The 22086-nt window shown below is 37.5% G+C and overlaps 1 long non-coding RNA gene across 1 annotated transcript in view; it reads left to right on the forward strand.

Annotated features, from left to right (window-relative positions):
• The window catches only part of LOC129484950 (uncharacterized), a 30801-nt gene extending 24798 nt beyond the window's left edge, over positions 1–6003 (forward strand). Inside the window, exon 4 of the long non-coding RNA XR_008658576.2 lies at positions 5284–6003. This is a non-coding gene — a long non-coding RNA (uncharacterized lncRNA). The remainder of the gene's footprint in view (positions 1–5283) is intronic.
• Positions 6004–22086: the final 16083 nt, after the last annotated feature.

Below are 22086 nucleotides of genomic sequence, written 5' to 3' on the forward strand. Positions count from 1 at the left end.
CAAAGACTCTTCACTAACACATATTCTGTTGAATCCAAGGGGCTTGCAGATAGAGAGACTTTCCTTAGCCCTCAGTAGTGATTCTGATAGTGAGGGAATGTGTTGAGGAAAAAAGCATAACTGAGTACCTATTTGCTTGCCCTTTGGAAGGAAAATGGCAAATGTTTTTACTCCAGGAATTCAACTTGTCACAGGACAGTCATGTGGAAATGAATCAAGTTAATTATCCCTTTCTAGGAAAACTTACTTCTGGACATACTAGTTAAACATTAGGACTTAGAGAAATTAATTTTGTACATTGCCTACCACAGAGAATTATTGCAGATTAGGAGAAATATATTGGAAGTGTTCAGGAGTGAAGTTGTTTTGGCAGAATCAGGGCCCCTGTGCTCACATGGGATGTGTGGGTCACTTGAAAGAAGATTCCATTATCAACTTTATTTCTTAATACTCATTGCCTATAAGACAGACAGTCTATGATGATTCAGATGATCAATCAAGGGAGGCATGAAAGCACTGTTTTCCTCAGAAGAACACCACAGATTTTATCTTATTAATTTTAGCCTCACTAAAGGTCAGCTGAGAATCAAATGAGATACACATATAACCATAGTAAATGCATCTTCAAACATAAAGTTACATATATATGGTATCATAATTTTGAATACATAATGCTTATTAAATTTTATATGCATTTAGTAATTTAATGTTTACAACTCTAAAATATGCACTATTTTTATCCCCCACATTGTAGATGGTAAACTGAGGCACTTGTGAGTTTAAGTAATTTTTCCAAAGTCACATGGCTAGTGATGGGCTCAGCTGACTTGAATCCAGGATTCTCTTGCCCCAGAATGTGTGTTCCTAACCACCATGCATTACCTGTCCCTCATAAAGTTCCATAAAAGAGTGGGAGTTGAATAATGAGAACACATGGACACAGGGAGGGGAACATCACACACTGGTGCCTGTCAGGGGGAGGAGGGGCTAGGGGAGGGATAGCATTAGGAGAAATATCTAATGTAGATGACAGGTTGATGGGTACAGCAAACCACCATGGCACGTGTATACCTATGTAACAAACCTGCAGTTCTGCACATGTACCCCAGAACCTAAGGTTAAAACAAAAAAAGAGTGTTTTCCTAAGGTACTATGTCCTTAGTCATGCATGCAAGTTGTCATTTCTTTTAATAGGCTGTGATCTCGTTTTTTTAATTTTTTTTTTTTTTTTTTTGAGACGGAGTCTCGCTCTGTCGCCCAGGCTGGAGTGCAGTGGCACAATCTCGGCTCACTGCAAGCTCCGCCTCCCGGGTTTGCGCCATTCTCCTGCCTCAGCCTCCCAAGTAGCTGGGACTACAGGCGCCTGCCACCACGCCTGGCTAATTTTTTGTATTTTTAGTAGAGACGGGGTTTCACCATGTTAGCCAGGATGGTCTCGATCTCCTGACCTCGTGATCCGCCCGCCTTGGCCTCCCAAAGTGCTGGGATTACAAGCGTGAGCCACCGCGCCCGGCCTTAATTTTTAAAAAATATTTCATTTTTATGGATAAATACTAGTTGTACATATTTGTAGGGTACAGGTGATATTTTAATACATGCATACAACATGTAATGACCAAACCTGGTTAATTAGAATATATATCACCTCAAATATTTATCATTTCTTTGTGTTGAGAGCATTTAAAATCTTCTAGCTATTTTGAAATATACAATAAATTATTGTTAACTATACCTGCCCTATTGTGCCACTGAACACTAAGACTCCTTCTAATTGTATTTTTGCGCCCATTAACCACCCTCTCTTCATCCCCCTCCTCACTACTCTTCCTCAACTCTGGTAACCACCAATCTATTTACTACCTCCAGGAGATCTTTTTTTTTTTTTAGCTTCTACATATAAGTGACATGTGATATTTGTGTGTCTGGTGTGTGTGTGCATGCATGCATGCCTGACTTATTTCACTTATCATGTCCTCCACTTCCATCCCTCGTGCTTCAAATGATGGGATTTCATTTTTTATGGCTGATAACATTCCATTGTGTATATATACCACATTTTCTTTATCCATTCATCTGTTAATGGACACTTAAGTTGTTTCCATATCGTGGCTATTGTGAATAATGCGCAATAAGCATGCACCTATAGGTATCCCTCTGACACAGTCGTTTCTTTTCCTTTGTGTAAACACCCAGTAGTGGAATTACTGGATTGTATGGTAGTTCTATTTTTAGTTTTTTTCAGGAACCTCCAAACTGTTTTCCATAGTGGTTTTACTGCATTACACACCCACCAACAGTGGGTGAGCATTTCTCTTTCTCCGCATTCTTTCTAACATTTGTTATTTTCTGTCTTTTTTAATGATAGCCATTCTAACTGGCTAATCACCAGGGAAAGCAAATCAAAACCACAATGAGATATCATCTCACCCCAATTAAAATAGGCGTCAACCTTGGATTCTTTTGGAAAGAATCTGAGTGCTAGTCACCTTTGAATCTGACAGAGCAAACCTTTGAATATACTGGGTTGATTATAGTTGAAAAGAAACCACATGTAAAACAAAATTATTTTACCTCAGAGGTAAGGATAACCGTGCTGGAAGTCTTCATAGTAGCACAGAGGTATCTATAGATACTGAATATATTTGAGTTCTAGATTCTCCAAGACAAAGTCATTCATTCACTCAAATATTTCATGACTAAAATCCCCTAAGAAAGGAAAATAGGGGCAATATTCAGCTAGAGCCTAGACCAACGCAAGTTACCCTGAGCTCTTTGTGGAGAGCCAAAAGTATAACAAAAGGAAACCGAAGTCTTCTCAGGGTCAGGCTTAATGTGGCAATCCTCTGAACAATATGCTTGGAGAAGCAGCCATCAGTGATCAGCTCAGAAATTTCTGCCAGTGGAAACCTATAGGGTGAATCTTTTCCTATTTGGGTGTTTTCATCTTCTCCCATCAGCAGATTGATTATTAGTTTATCAGGTTAGTCAGTTGGAACCTGTTGAATAACATACAGGGAGGGAAGGTTTTAATCAGTGAGCAGAGCAGGAATATAAATGGCCTTTGGTGGTAAGGAACCTGAAAAGACATCTAGCCATTACTTGTACAAGCAAGTGTGGGTTATGAAGGATTTTTGGTGATGCACATAGTAGATAAAATATTTTACCAAGTATACGAAGACCTAAACTTTCTACAAATTATGTAGCATTGAACAAGCAGCTAAGCTTCTTTGGGTTTCAGTTTCCTCGTCTGTGAAATAGGAGGGGCCTGGAATAGATGATTACTATAGCTCTTTCCACCTCTAACAACTGGAAGGTTAAGGATTAACAGCAAGTTCATTAAGGTCAAAGTCAGCTTTAATCATTCAGCAGTGAAGCTAGAGTTTGCGGTGATGAGAAGGCAGAAGTCCTAACTTAGCTCTCACCCTGTCCAGCACCTCTTTTGCCCTTCAATAATCATAAAGTTCTAACATCTTCAAAAGTTGCTCAGGGCCAAGGTACCTTAAGTACTCAAAAAAATTCAATTAAAAATCACTGAAAAACCTTCTCAAAGGAAGGATTTAAAAAGGATAAAAGAACCATGAATGGCAACACTTACTTTAGAAATCCCTTCAACTATTAAAAACAGAACATTGCAAAACAAAAAAAATAGCTCTCAATTGTACAGTATTCTGTTACAGTGCAGTTTGGCATCATGCCAAATATGCAAACAGAGTGAAAATTTATCTTATGTGTTCTCTAAGGGTCCAAACTTTTCTCAATTCGAGCCCATCTTCTCTTCCAAAGGAGTGATAAATCTGAGATGAAAACAAGTCATATACACAGAAGGAATATAGACTCATAGTCTATTTATTTACAAATATGTACTGTTCCTTCGCCATATGGTTTGAACAAAGACATTAAAATGTGAAAACAACAGCAGGTCTCGAGCTTAGCTGCCATAGAAATAGATTAGTTTCCAGGTCTGGCCTGTTCTCAGAGACATGTCGACCCACAGTCTGTTCAACCACAGGCACTTCTGTTTCAAAAATGTCTCTACAGAACTCTACTTTCTCCTTTTCGCCTGCAGATGAATTAAATTAATGCTTTGCACATTTGGTTTTAAAAAATGACCCTTCCCTGTTTGAGCGGTCCTTTCTTTCAAGAATAATATTTTGTCTGGCTATTCAAATACTGTTTTATTAATAAATGACATATGCTAAAGGCCAACCAGATCTGAATGTTGGCATGAGCATTGTGTCTTCAGCCACGTCGTGTCCCATATTTTTGGTGCCTTAGAACTTCCTAATCTCAGTTCCTTGGTTCCTTCCACCTGCCTCTCAGGTGTTCCAGCTCCTTTGTTACGTTACCTCTTGTTCTATCCCCCTCCCCACCACTACTCAGAGCCAATCTCCTCTATTATACTGTAGCCCACACTTACTTTCAAATATAATTATCTATGTTCTAAACATCTAATCTGTGAATTAGTGGTACCTAATAAAGATATTGGCTAGAAAACATGTATTTAGAAGGACAGCACAAAATCGTGTATATGAATTGCTTTTGGAATCAAGTGACACAGGTTTAAGCCCCTGTTTTATAATATGGTAACTTTTCTTCTACTGGGTCTAAACGACATTATTTCCTTGTAAAATACTAACAATCATTTCATATTTATTGGGCATTTACTATGGCAGATATTGTGCAAAGTTTTAATACACATTACTCGTACCTCACTCATTACTTAACCTCACTTTGAAATAAGAAAATCGAGGCCCAGAGAGATAATGAAACTTGACTAGATTTAGGGTTTCAACCCACATTTATCTGAATCCAGCACCAAACCTCACCTTGCAATGTTTTTATGAGGATCAAATAAGATGGTGTATGTAAGGACATAGCATAGTTTATAAAGTGCTGTGTAAATGTAAGCTACTGTCCTAACCAAGACTTTAAATTAATGAATACAGGAAGTTTAGGCATTGTGTTGAGTTGGAGATGCAGAAGATTAGAGGGCAGGAATTAAACCTACAGACTTCCTATTATGGAGAATAAGGATTCAGGATCCCAAGAGGAACAAAATATTGTACAACGAATAAGTGTAAATAAAATGTACTATGTGACTAATAAGAGAGAGGCCTCTCTGAACAAGGTAGCTCAGGAATAAAGAAAAGTATAATGAGAAAACATTGAATTTAATAACCACTTCTTTCTTTTATCTTTGATTTTCAATGTCACTATCATTAATTCTTCCCAAACTCTCTAATATAATAAATAAATGCCTCTTAATGCTATTTTTTCAAACAGTTAAAGAAAAGTTGCACTGGACAGGTTAAACTGACAAGAAAGACTATTGCAATAAGAATCAAGACTACTACAATTGGTTAGAGATTGGACTCTAGTCCTCGAACACAAAAGCAAAAGAGTTTTGAAGCACTGGAGTGAACTAGCAGAATTGTACTGGAGGATGAAGACTTTAAGGGGAAAATTTGTCAATGTGATTACGCTATTGGTTTTTGCTAATTGATGATTATAAAAGTTAGGCCCCTACCCTTCCACAGAGACTAGGAGGCAGGCGCCCTAGCTTTCTAGATGGTTCTGCTTCAAAGGGAATACTCTCAGGTCCTTGAGAAAGACATTACTGGGAGTAAAATTGTCAAGAAACTGGAAGACGATTTACATCTCAAAGCGGCAGAGAAGAAACTTACAATTGCAAGTTTTTCAACATAAATGCTCTAAGAAAAGTTATATCAGGGGCCAATCAGAAGACCGTCTAAGGTTTAGTCAAACTGAAGTTAAGGGTGTCTTGGTCACTACATCTAAGCACATCAGATAATTAGATCCCCCCTTTTTTTCTGAACACATCTTTTCTGAAACTCTCTCTTCCCCTCTTTAATCTGGACTAGTTGCTCTCTAGGCCTGATGCACAGCTGTCAGCCTGGGACTTTCTTTGTTTCTCTTCCCTTATCTGGAGACACTAATTTAGCAGAATACATAGATTTAGAAGAATACATTCTTCATTAACACTCTGAGACATGGTGCATACAAATAAAATGTTAAGACTTTAAATGTCTGAAAACATTCTTTTCTAGTCTCACTCACAACAAATCGTTGGACTGAATATAAAATTCCAAGTTAAAAATCATTCTTAGCTAGACGTTTCTTCTACTGTGTTCTAGCTTTCACTATTCCTATTGAGAAGTCAAACACTGCTTGGTGCTCAATTTATTGAATGTCACTTGTTTTATTTCTAAAAGCTTGTTGTAGTCTATTCATGGTGTTATAACAAACTATCATAAACTGAGTGATTTATAAACAACATAAATTTATTTCTCACAGTTCTGGAGGCTGGGAAGTCCTAGATCAAAGGACCAGCAAGTTCAGTGTCCAATGAGGATTCATTTCCTTGTTCATAGATGGCTCTTTTTGCTGTAACCTCACATGGTAGAAGGGGTAAGAGGTCTCTCTTGGGTCTCCTTTATAAGGGCACTAATGCCATTCATCAGGACTCCGCCCATGACCAAATAACCTCCCTAAAGCCCCACCTTCTAATACCATCACATTTGGGGTTAGGATTTCAACATGTGAATTTTGTAGGGACACAACATTCAGTCTATAGAAGAGCTTGTAAGATATTTCTATTATTCCTGGTGGTTTGAAAGGGTCTCTGGACTCTCAGTGACCCTTTCATTACGAAATCACATGTTCTTCAGTGATACATACGTTATTGGATTAATTATTTAAAAATTGTTTTGTCTCCCCTTCTCTTTTCTCGGTTCTCTCTTTTGGGAACTCTTATGAATCAGACATTAGGTCTCATGAATTTATCATCCAATCTTCTCTCCTTCTCCAAATTTCTTTGCCTTATTGTTCTATTTTCTCAAAGATTCCCTTGACTTTATAATCATATTGATTTATTTTATTTTATTCTCGATCTCTAAAAGCTCAGTGATTTTATTGCTTCTTTTAAAATATTCTGCTTTTATTTTATAAATAAAATATTATCATTCATTTCTGTGAGGATATATATTTAAATATTGTTTAAAATCTCAGGGGTTTTTTTTCTTTTTGTTCTCTGGAGAAATTTCTTTTCGATTATTTGGTTGATTTGTCTTTCAAATTGGAGATTTTTCCAAACTGTTGAACAATCCTTGGCTGTCCATTTATATTTAAGAGTGTGGCACTCGGGAGCTATTTGGAAGTACACTCTAGCAGATATTGGAACACAGGGGTTTCATAGCAGGATCTCCAAATGTCAGTGTCTTTGCTAGATATTCTGCGTATGCACTGCCCCCACCATGACTTTTCTTCATTTATGTCCATCCTGCTCTGTCCCTGGAAGCTGACACTGAGAAATACACACTTGGACTTCCTGAATGACTGGGCTTCAGTGGATAGACACTCTGAGGCTGTTCTTGTGCAAAAACGGAGAGCAGCCAGGGTATTTTTTTTCTCTTGATTCGTTCTCCGTTTCAGCACAAAGTCTCTATCTAGTAGTATTTGTAACTCTCTACATGTCAGTTTCTGTTGGGAGGGCTTTGTTCCACTGCTCCGCTTTGTTCCTTCTGCCCTGGAGATGCAACGGCTTCCCACTGTTGCTAGGTGCTGGGTGACTCACCATCTCTCGTTTATTTGCTCACATGATGGTTAGTATTAAATAGCTCCTTCATTAACATCTCTTCATTTGAATCCCTTAGGGTGAATCTGCTTTCCTGCCAGGATAGTAGTATCCACAAGTTTGTTTTTTGTTTTTTCTTTTTTTTTTCCCCCTTTGGAATACTTCAGTTTCTCCAGAGAAGAATCCTCTAATACTTTTTCAGAGAATGAAGGAAGCATATGCCAGTCTATGAATGCTCACAAAGCAAGGATCATTGGGGTGGGAGTTAAAGTTTCCATATGTAGCCTTTGGCTCCATGTTATCACCATTTTGTTCAGTAGCTCTACCCTGTCTGCTGCTATCCCTGGTATTTTTGAGATTTACTTTCCACCAAGTAAATGTCCATTTTCTTGGTGGGGTTGGGCTATAGGGGATGCAGGAAACGATCATCGGGTCTACTTACCTCTCAATGAGGTACTTCTTAGCCAGTTCTTCTTGTTTTCAGCCCCATGTCTCATTCCAACCTTCTGCAGTATGTGTATCTCTAAGTCCTGAATCCTTCCAAGTGACATGGTATGAATTAACCCACTTTCTTCTTTAAAGACATACCTCTCTTATGGCTGTTGTTTTTTTTTTCAGATCTGTTCATTCCTTACATTCATTTTCCATCTTCTAAAAATTTTTGGCATCTCTGCTCTGCTGTTGATGCACTGCTGGTTCTCTTTGTCCTTTGGTGTTTAGACCATATTTATACTTTTCTTCCAACTTTACTACAATTTTAGTGGGACTCATAGGGGAATTTAAAAATCATGTTTTTATTTCACCACAAAACTGGAAACTTTTCCCATTACCTTTTAACAAGTGTAGATCTTGGCACTGAGAGCACCCAATATTGCTGAAAGGAAAGGTAGGTAGGACAAAAGACTGGAAGAGCCCAGAAGGAGAAAAGTTACTCTGCATTAAGACCCAAAGGGAAGATCTGAGAGAGGGGAACCAGGGCAGAGCAGAAAGACAAAAATGTACAATAGAAACTTTGATGACGTTTCCCAAGTCTTTTCTTTTATATAACCTCTTTATCATATTCTCCCCAAGTCTTCCAAACAACAACAGTATAAAACTTCTTTTATTCACTAATGCTTTCTGGCATGGGTAGCCTTTAGGGGAAAGTGCTGGATTCAATTATGAGTCGATGCTACACATGGAGACAAGCAGCAGCTGAACTCTGATGCTTCTTACATTCCTTTCCTTTTTCTCTTTTCTTCCTTTCTTTCATCCAATTAATATTAAATGCTGTCTACTGGGGTATTATACTAGACACTATGAACTATAAATCTCTGTTTTCAGTAAGTTTACAGTATGCTTGGAGATGCTGAGGAGTTCATTGCCATCATGGAAAAGTGAGAGAAGTGTGGGAAGTGCTGCAGTGGAATAATGAACAGAGAGTTTGGTGTAGAGATGAGATCAGACAGTCTCTGTCCACAAAGACCCTACATTCCAGACGGGTGGTTAGAATTTAAGATTTAATATATAGTTAATAATGTTACATTGTATACTTGAAATTGCCAAAAGATTGGATTTTGAATATTCTCACCACACACACACACACAACAAGATAAATATGTGAGGTAATGGGCATGTTAATTAGCTTGGTTGTAGTAATCATTTCACAATGTGTATGTATATCAAATCATCACATTGGACAGCTTAAACATATGCAATGTTATTTGTCAATTATACCTCAATAAAGCTGGGGTGAAATTTTTACCTAAGAGAGTGTATATTTTATACAAAAATATGTTATTAACATTTTTATTAATTCATCCAATGTCTCTGCATTTACTACCTTAAATAAAGAATTAATAGAACAAGGTAAAAAAGGACATTCTAGATGGTGCCAAGGTCTGTGCAGGGACAATGAATCTGAAATGGAGTGACATTTTCAGGGGCAAGCAAGCCATTTAATGTAGACACAAGGTGAGAAATATGCAAGATAAGCACACGAGGCAGGCCGTAGTGTAGTGGAGTGCAGTGTGGCATAGTGTGAATTTCATCCTGAAAACTGTGACAGAGTTTCAAGAATTTCAGGATGAGATGTAAGATATAAGCAGATTTAGATTTTTACAAGACTGGGAGCATTGTAGGGGATAATGAGGTGGACAAGATCAGAGGCAGAGAGAATAGAAGAAAACTAATTGCAGGCCAGTCATAATTATGCACATTGAAGGGGCTCTGTCAGTGGTAGTGGAACTAGAAGGAAAGGAGAAAGTAGGGAAGAGATTGTGATTGGTGGTTAAAATCTATAAAATCTGGCAATTGGTTATTGAAGTGGGGAAGGAGGCAGAATTAAAAATATGTAGAAAGAAGACCTAAAATCATTCTTAGGTTTTCAGCTCAGACAACTGATTTCAAGAGACTCAAAGGTTGTTTAGAGATCTTAAATTGCACACAGATAATATCTGGAGAGATGAGAATCAAGAGCAAAGAGAAAAACCAGACTGAAGTAATGGTAATGGGCCTAATAAATAATATTTACTTATGTGAAGATCTTAGAGACTAGACATTTCTAGTTAAAACTCAAACTTCAGTGAGTTCCTAATGCTTTTCTAATGTTCCCAACTCAGGGAGCCCAGAAGAACCTTGTGAACTCCAGGAGAAAATGTAGTCTTATGCCAGAACTGACGCTGCTGCTGATGATAACCTGTATACATTTGAAGGGGTGCAGGGAAATTACACTGGGTGCCTCTCTGAACATCCTGAGAAGCACAACCTACTGGTAGCTCAGTGCCCCACATGGAAGCACACTTAGCAGTAATAGCAAAAAATGCCCATATTTGTGGCCTTGTAATTGCATATAAGTGGTAGCTGAATACACAAATTTATAGTGAAAGAAAGTAGAATTGTGGTTGCTAGGGACTTGGGGGTGGTGGAGGGATGAGGAATGATTGCTAATGAATATAGAATTCATTTTTTAAGTGGTGAACATGTTCTGGAATTCAATAGTGATAATGGTTGAACAACCTTGTAGATATATTAAAAACACTGCATTGTATACTTTAAAAGGGTGGATGTTATGGTATGTAAGTTATATCTCTCTCAATTAAAAGAAATAAAATAAAAAATACATATAGCCAAGGCCCAGGGCCTAGGTGCCACCAACCAGATTATATGAGTATGAGGCATCTCCTTGTCCTAGGACCTTTGGACCACAGCACTACCCTCTGAGCTGGGCTCTATTCATCTCACTAGAGACCATCTGTCTTGTCAGTAGAAGCTTTAAGATAGTGGTCTTTACCATACTCTAGGACATTTACAGCTTCTCTTATCCTTAGGGAGAGCCTATTACCCAGGGAACAAAAATAGGAGAAACAGGAAAAGAAAGTCATACCAACTAGCCCCAGTGAAAAGTGTCTGCAGCTTCTAGCTGACAAGTGGCTATTTTCTGTAGGACACTGAGACTTTGTTCATTAAAGAAATAAGTGCACACAGAAACATACACTAAATATATATTTACTAAGGAAATGAAATATCTACCTCCTTTATCTTCATTATGTTTGATATGTAATAAAGTTCTTGCTTAGGTTAGAAAGTAAAAATAATATATTAAGTCATTCTAGTAAAACTGAAAAGGATTTTTCTCATCAAAAGTCAGATACTACATGCCTTTGGCTAGCATGACACAATAAAAAGATCATGGGCTTTAATGTCCATAACATATGGGGTTTGTCACTAGTGCCTTATGATCTTGGACAAGTTTTTTGTCCAAGATCTACACTGAAATAAAATGAATGGGGGGAGTGGGGAGGGATAGCATTAGGAGATATACCTAATGTAAATGACTAGTTAATTGGTGCAGCACACCAACATGGCACATGTATACATATGTAACAAACCTGCACACTGTGCACAAGTACCCTAGAACTTAAAGTATAATAAAAAATATATATAAAAAAATAGAAAGAAAGAAAGAAAGAAAGAAAGAAAGAAAGAAAGAAAGAAAGAAAGAAAAGAAAAAATGAATTAAATGTCATAAAACATGCAAAATGTCTGGAAGCATTTGACAAGATGTTTTCAATGACCATTTACTCCATTCCCTATTGTGAGAAAGGATATCGTTCTCTGGTCTTTTTTCCTGTTTCTCTCTCTCTCTCTCTCTCTGTGTGTGTGTGTGTGTGTGTGTGTGTGTGTGTGTGTGTGTGTGTGTGTGTGACTGTCTGTGATTCTCTCAACATTTCTTTAAAAAATCGGGAGTATTTGAATCTTCTACCAAAAAGGAGGTACAGAAATCTAAGATTCTTTGAATGTCTCCTTTAAAAAAGAGAGAAAATAATCTACCATATTTTAAATTTTACTTGTTTCTATGAGTCATGTTAGCATAAAATGGATGAAGATTCTGGAAGCTCAGTGATTTTCCATTACTTAGGCATAATAAGGTAGCTGATAGGTCTCTCTGGTGCTTTCATCATCACTTTCATCCTAGCAATGTTCAGTTAGCATATTATTTGCATGTTGGCAAGACAGTTACTTTAATATGCAGTAATAAAAATAACAGACGAAACCCAAAAAGGAAAATAGAACACCTTTTTAATAACTGATGCGTTAAATGAGGAACCGTTTTCTTTCGTGAGAATATATTACTTGACCTTCTGCAGAGACAAGTTCATTGGATTTAATTTTGAGGAACCAATTACATTTTTTCTAGCCAGAGATGGTCTGATTTGACTGGAGTCTGGTTAGAATGCAAAGAGGCTATTAAAATATTTTAAGCATTTTTTTCTAAAGAGCAGTGCATTAATTGCTTGCGAATATTCATCACTCAAACCTCCTACTCTATTATGCTCAAACTAGAGCTGTAAGATTATGTTTTTATTGATGTAATTAATAACAAATGTTACTTGTTAACTTGGTTATCGTCAAATTGGACATTTGACAAATGTACCTAGGGCCTTGATTCAGTGAATTTAATATAGATATGAGGCAACATATCGACCTCAAAAGAAGAAATCAAGAACATTACTGTGGAAATTTTTAAAAAGTAGAGAAACCATTGTACCAAGTTTTGGAAAAGTAAAAAACAATGATTTTTAAAACTAATCCTTTGTAGGCTTCTCTAAATACTATACTCAATTGAAGACATCTGCTCAATATATAACATCAATTGAAATGTTAAAAGATAGTTTAAAATACCAGAAGCAAGAACACTACAGAAAGCAATAATACCCAACACACAGAAAATAGATCATAAGAAACAATAAATAACCCACCACTTTGCTAGACTTTTCATTCTACAATCAAGAAAATGTAGCTCTTATATAATCAGAAAATCAAAGGAATAACAGCAATGAAAACCTGCCCTATTAAAATTCTGCAAATTATAACCATGAAAATTGCACTCTGATGTGCACCAGTTGATCTCGACTGTGAAAAGTCATAGGGAACTAGATTCACAAATGTCATCTAAGGGGCAATAAGATTTTAAATCAGACTAGATTAATTTGCAATTTGTCTATGGGCTGAATTGATGTTTACTTTTATATTACTTAAAAGGAAAATCAGAATGTTAATGAGTATTTTATTTGAAGAGATAAACTATTTTCCAGCTTTAAGCAATATCTCTCACTATCTTAATTACTGAGCCATATGAATATGTGGGGAGGTGATGGTAGGGATGTGAGAAGCAGTGAAACAGGTAGACATTGGTGTTGACTTGACCAGACATAATCACTAGGTAGCTACAGAAGCCATTACATTCCACGAGGCCAGGGTAGGTGACTGTTTGATCCCATTTTACAGATGAAGAAATGAAGCTGAATGGTTATTACTTGTGCAAAATCCAACAACTGGTTAATTGTAGAGCTGAGAATCAATTCCAAGTCTTCTGCCTCTAAAGCCTCCACTTTTTCCACTAGGCTACTTTCAGAAAGACAATGAAAGAGCTCCATATTGTGATTAACCCTCCTTCCACAATAAAATTGAGAGCAGGCCAGGTGGCTCCGGGTTTGCACCCCTCCTCTTTGGTGCCCTTCATATACACTAATGTGAGCCGAGGTCTTGACAGCTGGAAATGAAGATGCCCAATCTTCCCTGACATTTAAAGCTCACCTGGTATGTCAACATATCATTATGTTATGCCTCACATGGGATTCAGAGAAATAGAATACAATCCTTATAACAAGATGCTTGTAGACTGATTAGAAGACAAGGGAAGGATCATCCTTGCTTTTATTTCCCCAAAATTAAATATAATGAGAAGTTCAAGCAACTATGGAGGAAAGTTGGAAGAGATATTTTTGGTCAAGAGGACTTTCAGAAGTTCTATATATTAAACCACACAGATAGGAGTCAGCTTCACAAAGGCATCAAGATATGCATATCTATATAACTACACAAACATAACTCCAGTCCCTTTTCTGTACTCCTTTCCCTTTTTAGTACTTTCACAACTCATGTCCTATTGCCCCCCTAGGGTCTCCAGCTGCCTAAATCCTACCTTGTTTGTGCTGGGCAATTTACGCTCAACATCTTTTGTTTTCTTTTGTTGCCCTTCAAAACTTGCAGTCCTATTTCTTCATTCATAGTACTCTTTGTCCTGGGAAAATCCAAACTTAAATGCCTACTCTCCCAGGTAAAAATTATACTTGAATGACTACAGAGAGTTGCCATTGGTAGCAATGTTAGACATCAAGGTAAGCTATAGATATTTTTAAGAAGATCATCAAAACTTCCAAAGGAGTGTTTATTGTATATTCTTACTCAGACCATATTGTAGAACAATGGTTCCTAAACCTGTCTTAGATTTAGGAGTTTCTGTTGATTTTATTTAAAAATAATGGATGCAATCAATATTTTTAACCAGGTAATTAATTTGACCTTTGTTCACATTCCTTTTCTTGTTATTTAAGTTAAACAACAACAAAAAAGAACTGAACAACTTTGCTTACTTAAAAACAATTCACTGTAGACACTTCAAATGTTTCAATATATTGCCTATGACTCAATCTGCCCAGTTAAAAAAATTACTTTTAATTTCTCTTCAAATTTTCACTATATTTTACAATTACTATCCTTTAATAAATATTGAAAACTGAAAGTTTAACGTAGTAGAGGTCCCACTAAACCAGCTTTATCCCTTAGAAGCACTTTTTTGACCAGAGGTAAATAAAACAGACAAACAGAGTCTCATAGGTAAACACTATCCTGGAAAAAAAGTGAAAAAATAGACTAAATTAGAGTTGCCATTTAAATTGCATATATCAAAATTTCAATAAATACTTGAGACGCAATATATAGTTGTGAAACTATTTGCCCATGTAACCAATGTCAACTCACTTCTATAAACTTCCATAAGGGTTTCAGATCCAAAATAAGGCACACTTATGATCATTGGGAAGAAACAAAAGCTAACCATAACTGGCATAAACATAATTGGATTTGATATTTCCATAAGAAATAACCCTCTAAGGAAAAGATTGGTAAAAAGGTTACTCAAACAACTATATTTCCTAAATCTGAAGGACCTTCTGGTGCCTTGTAAAAGAAACAAAGCACTTTAAAATATAATTAATTAGGGAGAACTACAATCTTGAAAAAACCTACATCTTGGCCGGGCGCAGTGGCTCACGCCTGTAATCCCAGCACTTTGGGAGGTGGAGGCGGGCAGATCACAAGGTCAGGAGATCGAGACCACCCTGGCTAACACGGTGAAACTCCATCTCTACTAAAAAATACAAAAAATTAGCCGGGCGTGGTGGCAGGCGCCCTATAATCCCAGCTACCAGGGAGGCTGAGGCAGAAGAATCACTTGAACCTGGGAGGCGGAGGTTGCAGTGAGCTGAGATTGCGCCACTGCACACCAGCCTGGGCAACAGAGCAAGACTCTGTCTCAAAAAAAAGAAAAAGAAAAATACTACATCTTTTACAAGAAAGTACAGTACCATTGGACTAAAGTTTACGGTGATTGGTAAGTCCTTATAAATATACAGATTCAATAGTTAAAAAAAAAATCACCAGTGTGTCACCATCACTGTCTAAACGACCCTTTAAGACTCATTTAGAAATAAAGTCCTGGCCAGGTGCCGTGGCTCACGCCTTAATCCCAGACCTTTGGGAGGCCGAGGTGGGCGGATTGCCTGAGCTCAGGAGTTCACAACCAGCCTGGGCAACACGGTGAAACCCTGTCTCTACTAAAATACAAAAACTTAGCCCAGCATGGTGGTGCCCACCTGTAGTCCCAGCTGCTGGGGAGGCTGAGGCAGGAGAATTACATGAACCCAGGAGGCGGAGGTTGCAGTGAGCTGAGATCGCACCACTACACTCCAGCCTGGGCGACAGAGCGAGACACCATCTCAAAAAAACAAAAAAGTCCTGTAGTAGAGATGGATGATGATACTCTTTAATTTTATTATTATTTTAACTGTCCCAGAAGGCTGTGTGACTCCCCGTTTTATAACATCAAGGTTACCAAGTATTCTAATATTGATTTAATTTTGTAAAGAAAGTTTTTTATAGGAAACACAATTTACTAACCAGATCAAGTGGGATTCTAGTTGATTTCTTAAATTTTATTATAATTGGCATTCTTATATATAAATGAATTCCTTCAGGATGACTCAGTCTCTCCCAGAATTTACTTACTCCTGACTAAAATGAGAAGATTGGGTTTCTGTATCTGCAAATTGCAGGACATATGTTGACCCCATCCAGAAGCAGACACTCTTGAAACCCAGGTCAAAAGCAGCTTTCCCTTTTAATTCACACTTTCCTCATTACTTCCACAAATGTTAAGTTTTAAGATTAAACACCATTACTCTCATCTTTTTTGCATGCACATTTAGGATGAATTTCTATTATATTGGTCTCACTTTACAAAGGATAAATTACCCATATATTTATATTGATGTTTTAAGAAAGAAAAATTTGTAGTCCACTTAATTTGACTAATATGCACCAGGCATCATTTTAGAAGAGAAAGTGGATTGAAATCAATCAGTAAATGAAAGAGAGTTACTCCAAAAACGTTAAAGGGCTCCCCTGTCTGGAAACACAGGGACTCTCTATGGGATGAAGTGATACCAGCTGTCACAACACAAACATTTGAGACATTTGGGACTGTGAAGCCCAGGCCATGCCTCGTGGGCAGCCAGACATGCTGAATTTGTAATCTACTTAGACACAACTACCAAAACCTATGGCTAGTTGCCTTTTCAAAAATTGCAGAAGTTTGGAGCCACATGATATTTTACTAATTAGCAAACCCAAATGTTTAATATTTCCAATGAATGGAAGATTTGCCAGAGGTTTCAGAATTTGCCTTTTACCACGTCTCCTAGAAATAAGGTGGGACTTCCCAACTGTCTATCTATCTAGAGCTTTCTATAGCCCCACCCTCATTCCCATTTTAATTGCACTGAGGGAGGAAACTCATGCCTTTCAATCCTCACTTCAGCTACATCCCTTAGAAGCACTATATTCATCAGAGGTAAATAATTATTTTATGTAGGTTTAATTAACCTCAAATTGGCTAGTCTTGGCCCCAAACTTTGTTTAGTCTCCCAAATCAGTCTAATATGAGAAATTGAATATGTTCAGCTTGATATGTTTTTTGGGTGTACATGCATCTATCTGCTTGGGGTAGGAGATAAGCAACCACTACTTTGCTGAGTGGAAGTTTCAACTGCTAGGAAAAAGTGGAAATAAACTAAGCCATCCCATCTAACAAGACAAAAAAAAAAGAAAAAACACCTACAGGAAAGATAGTTGGATATCAGGTTGACATGCATTCTGTCTTTACTTTTAGGTTAAAAAATAAGATTAGAAAGAATTATTATCTTGAGGCAAAGTGAACATTGTTTTTTTTATTTTGAATAGACCCAAGTTGTATTCAAATAATTTTTGCCACAACAGATAAACATTGAATAAAGAATGACTCATCTAATATGTGTTCCACTATATGTGAACATAGCAGGAAGAGTAACAGTCTTCAAAATTTTTCTTTTAATATCTCCGAACAGAATGATGTGAACCTGGGAGGTGGAGCTTGCAGTGAGCCGAGATTGCGCCACTGCGCTCCAGCCTGGGCAACAAAGCCAGACTCCGTCTCAAAAAAAAAAAAAAAACCTCCGAACAATTTTTTTTTTTTAGACAGGGTCTTGCTTTGTCACCTAGGCTGTAGTACAATGGTGTGGTCTTGGTTCATTGCAGCCTCAACTTCCTGTGCTCAAGCAATCCTCCCACCTCAGTCTCCCGAGTAGCTGGGACCACAGGTGTGCGCCAGCACGCCCAGCTAATTTTTGTATTTTCTGTAGAGACTGGAGCTTTGTCATGTTGCCCTGACTGGTCTCAAACTCTTGGACTGAAAAAATCTGCCCACCTAGGCCTCCCAAAGTGCTGGAATTACAGGTGTGAGCCACCGCTCCAGGTTTTAAACAAATTAAGCACAGGTTATTTTTAAATGGCATCATAGATTTTTAGTTTTATTTGGAAAATTAATTTGTTTACTATTTCAGCTTCCACAAACCCAATTTAATTAACCCATTCTATTCATGAAAAATGTAGCATGAAAATGTGAGAACAAGCAGATGGCTCACAGCAAGTTACCAGGGACAATTCAGTCCCAGAAGGGTTCAGCAATATCATCTAATGTAAAGAACAACCCACTTGTCTCAGGGTAAACCAATGTCTAAGGCTAAGTGGTGCCAGGCAGTCAGTCCTGAAGCCACTACTAAGATTTTAAGAACCTTCTTGAAATTAACACATAACTTTTCTTGGTATCTTATTCGTTCATTTATAAAATATTTATTGATCAACTAGATGCCAAAGTACTCTGTTAACTGCTAAGAACACAAAGTCAAATGGAACAACATGCCAGTGTTACTGAAAGCTGGTTCCATTCTGATTGGTTGATACCTGTGCCCTACTGGTTTTTGAATATTTTGAATAAACTCTACTTCCTTGTGGATTGCAATTGTAAATTTTAAGAACATAAAAGAACTTAATAAACATGCCACTGAGGTGTTTTTTTTTGTTTTGTTCTTTTGTTTTCAAAGACAAGGTCCTGCTCTGTCACCCAGGCAGGAGTGCCATGACATGATCATAGCTTACTGCAGCTTCAACTCCTGGGCTCAAGGGATCCTCCCACTTCAGCCTCCTCCCAAGTAGCTGGGACTACAGGTGCATCACAATACCCGGCTCACCACACCCAGATAACTTTAATTTCTTTTTTTTTTCTGTAGAGAGAAGGTCTCACTATGTTGCCCAGGCTGGTCTTGAACCCTTGACTGCATGCTATCCTTCTGCCTTGGCCTCCCCAAAGTGCTGGAATTACAGTCATGAGGCACTGTGCCTGGCACTCTGAGTGAGTTTTAATAGAAGGCCCATGGAAGAATCCTATAAGGAGTGGTGAATTTCACATGATGGCATTTGAGAAGGCTTCACAGAGAAGATAATACTGGAGCTGAGTTTTAAAGAATGAGATGTGGGGATAAAGGTGGAGATAAGGGAAGGACTTGCAGCGGTATAAAAAGCTGGGCATTACTAGAATTACCAGAGCACATTCTTTCTCAATAATATTTGGAAGCAGCTTGAAATATACAACTAAATATAGCAATTTCACTTAGATGTTTAAAAAGGTAAGATTGCCCTTCATATTTTCCCCAAATATTCAAGGATATCTGGGAGCACTGTTTAAAAAAATCCAAAAATGGAAGAAATCAGAAAATAACCAGAGAATAGGAAAGATGGTAGCTCCAAAACATTGTAAAGCACTTTAGACGAACCCTCCTCTAACTTGCCTGAATTCTGGATTGCAGATGCTCAGGAGGAACTGTGGAGAGGATGTCTTTTGGCTGCCTGCCATCCTCTGAACTGGGGCTGATAAACCACTAAAGTACAATAATAATGGTAAATTATTCTGTCTTGTTCCAAATGATTTTAATATTATTTGGAGAGCTTTCAAATGCTTTTGAATTAAGAGAATGATTGCAACCCTAAATTTTAGGAACGTGAGAAAACTTCAAATGACCTTATTAAAGTTGAAGTACTTTAACTTTTAAGATATGTGATTTTACAAATCCTTACACATTTCAAGGTCTACATAGATTTTTTTTTTAATGTTCTTAAAGCTCTACCTTATTTGTTTTAAAGAAATTAATATGGACTCTTACTTAAATTTATAAGCTAAATGTATATTCAAATCTTCAATAGCAGCACATTATTAGTTTAAATACAGTTTTTGAGTAAACAAACTTGGAGCTCATGAATGGTACCAGATAGAGAACCAAAGTATTGATGTCTGCCTTATTTTGACTGGCTAGGCAGCGAGTGGGGGAGCTTAGCTGTACACCATGCCTCAACCCTGACCTCCAGAGGCTGTTCTAAGAATTACAGAGGTTTTCTTTTTTAATGCATTTATATAATTTCAACTTTTATTTTAGGTTCAGGGACTAACATGTACAGGTTTGTCGCATGGGTATATTGCATGACACTGAGGTTTGATGTACAAATGATTCTGTAATCCACGTAGTGAACATATTATCCAATAGGTAGTTTTTCAGCCCTTGTCCCCCACTCTAGTAGACCCCGTGTCTATTGTTCCCATCTTTATGTCCATATGTACTCAATGCTTAGCTTCTACTTGTAAGTGAGAACATGTAGTATTTGGTTTTCTGTACCTGCATTAATTCGCTTAGGATGATGGCCTTCAGCTGTATCCATGTTGCTGCAAAGGACATGATTTCATTCTTTTTATGGGTATGTAGTATTCCATGGTGTATATGTACCATATTTTCTTAATCCAATCTACTATTGATAGGCACTAGGTTGATTCCACGTTTTTGCTATTGAGAATAGTACTGTGATAAACATAAGAGTGCATGGGTCTTTTTGGTATAATGATTTATGTTCCTTTGTGTATATACCTAGTAATGGGATTGCTGGGTTGAATCGTAGTTTTAAGTTCTTTAAGAAATCTCCAAACTGCTTTCCACAGTGGCTGAACTAATTTACATTAGCACGAACAGTGTGTACGCATTCCCTTCTCTCTGCAGCTTCACCAGCATCTGTTATTTTGAAGAATGACAGAGGATTTTCTAACAACAGTTGACTGAACTTTAGTAAAGCTATCAAATTTGTCTACCTGCTTTAGTTAACATGTCCCAGATTACAGCAAACAGATGAGGGAATTATCCTGTTTTAATCTAGAGAGAACAATACCAAACATCTGTCATTTCTAATGCAATCCTTGACAGTTTCCAAGTGGCTGGAATTTCTGACCTATTCAAGTGCCGCTGTTAACACTTTATTCACTCTTCTTTCTATTCCTTATGAAGAATACCAATTCACCAATATTCTCTTTATTCTTGAGGATGATCACCAAGATGTTCTCAGTTTTTCTGAATAACCCTTTAATCTTTTTCTATGGGTCTTATTTTCTAAACTTTATTTTTATGTGTCTATTACAAGACCTTTGTTATATAACCAGTTGACATTAAAGATCATGTAGTAATAATGAAGGAAATAAATGTATTTATGGTCCTTTAGGGAATTTTTATACATTTATACCCACATGCTACCAAAAAACCCATCCTGGAAAGTCAGTTAATTAGTTCACAAACATGCTACTAATGAGATTTAAATAACATGAAGACATGTTTCTTAAAACTTACTGAAATACCCCAAAATGTTACCTTAACATATACATATAAATAGGATGATGTCAGTTACCACATGGGATCTTGTTTGCCAGAAATGGACTACTAAGATTCATGCTGGGCACACACTACTCATATTTAAGATCAGAGAACTTACAACTACCAGGACCAACTCTTCTTTGAAGGGTTTATTGAGATGTACAGTTTTGGCAGAACTCCACATAACTACCACCACACCTCCACCATTACCCCATTACCCCCTAAAGTTCCACTTTCCCATTCCCAAGGTATGTAGAATAGGAATCCCATAAATGAACTGATTTGGGCCTGCGGAGGGTGGTGGTATTGAGAACTACAGCCTTGCTGAGGTTCACAACCACAACCTGAGGGAAAGAGGTAGATACCTTAGAAGAATGTGGTAAGAGCCTTCAAAGAGTCTTGGTATTTATAAGAGCTGAACTGATTGAGTGTAAGCACCCTGATATAGTTTGAATATTTGACCCCTACAAATCTCATGTTAAAATGCGATCCCTAATGTTGGAAGTGGTGCCTAGTGGGAGGTGTTTGGGTCATGGGGGCAGATCCCTCATGAATAGCTTTGTACTGTCCTGAGGTAATGAGTGAGTTCTCGCTCTATTTGGTCATGCAAGAGCTGTTTATTCAAAAGAACACAGTATCCCTTCCCTCTCTCTATCTCACTTTCTCCTCTCTCCCCATGACACACCAGTTCCCCATCCCCTTCTCCCATGATGGAAGCTTCCTAAAGCCCTCAAGAGGAGCAAATGCTGGCACCATGTGTTTTGCATAGCCTGCGGAACCATGAGCCAAACAAACTTCCATTTAGCAATTTGTTAAAATACGTGGTCAACA

This window comes from Symphalangus syndactylus, chromosome 6 (genome assembly GCF_028878055.3).
Source record: "Symphalangus syndactylus isolate Jambi chromosome 6, NHGRI_mSymSyn1-v2.1_pri, whole genome shotgun sequence".
Classification (NCBI taxonomy): domain Eukaryota; kingdom Metazoa; phylum Chordata; class Mammalia; order Primates; family Hylobatidae; genus Symphalangus; species Symphalangus syndactylus.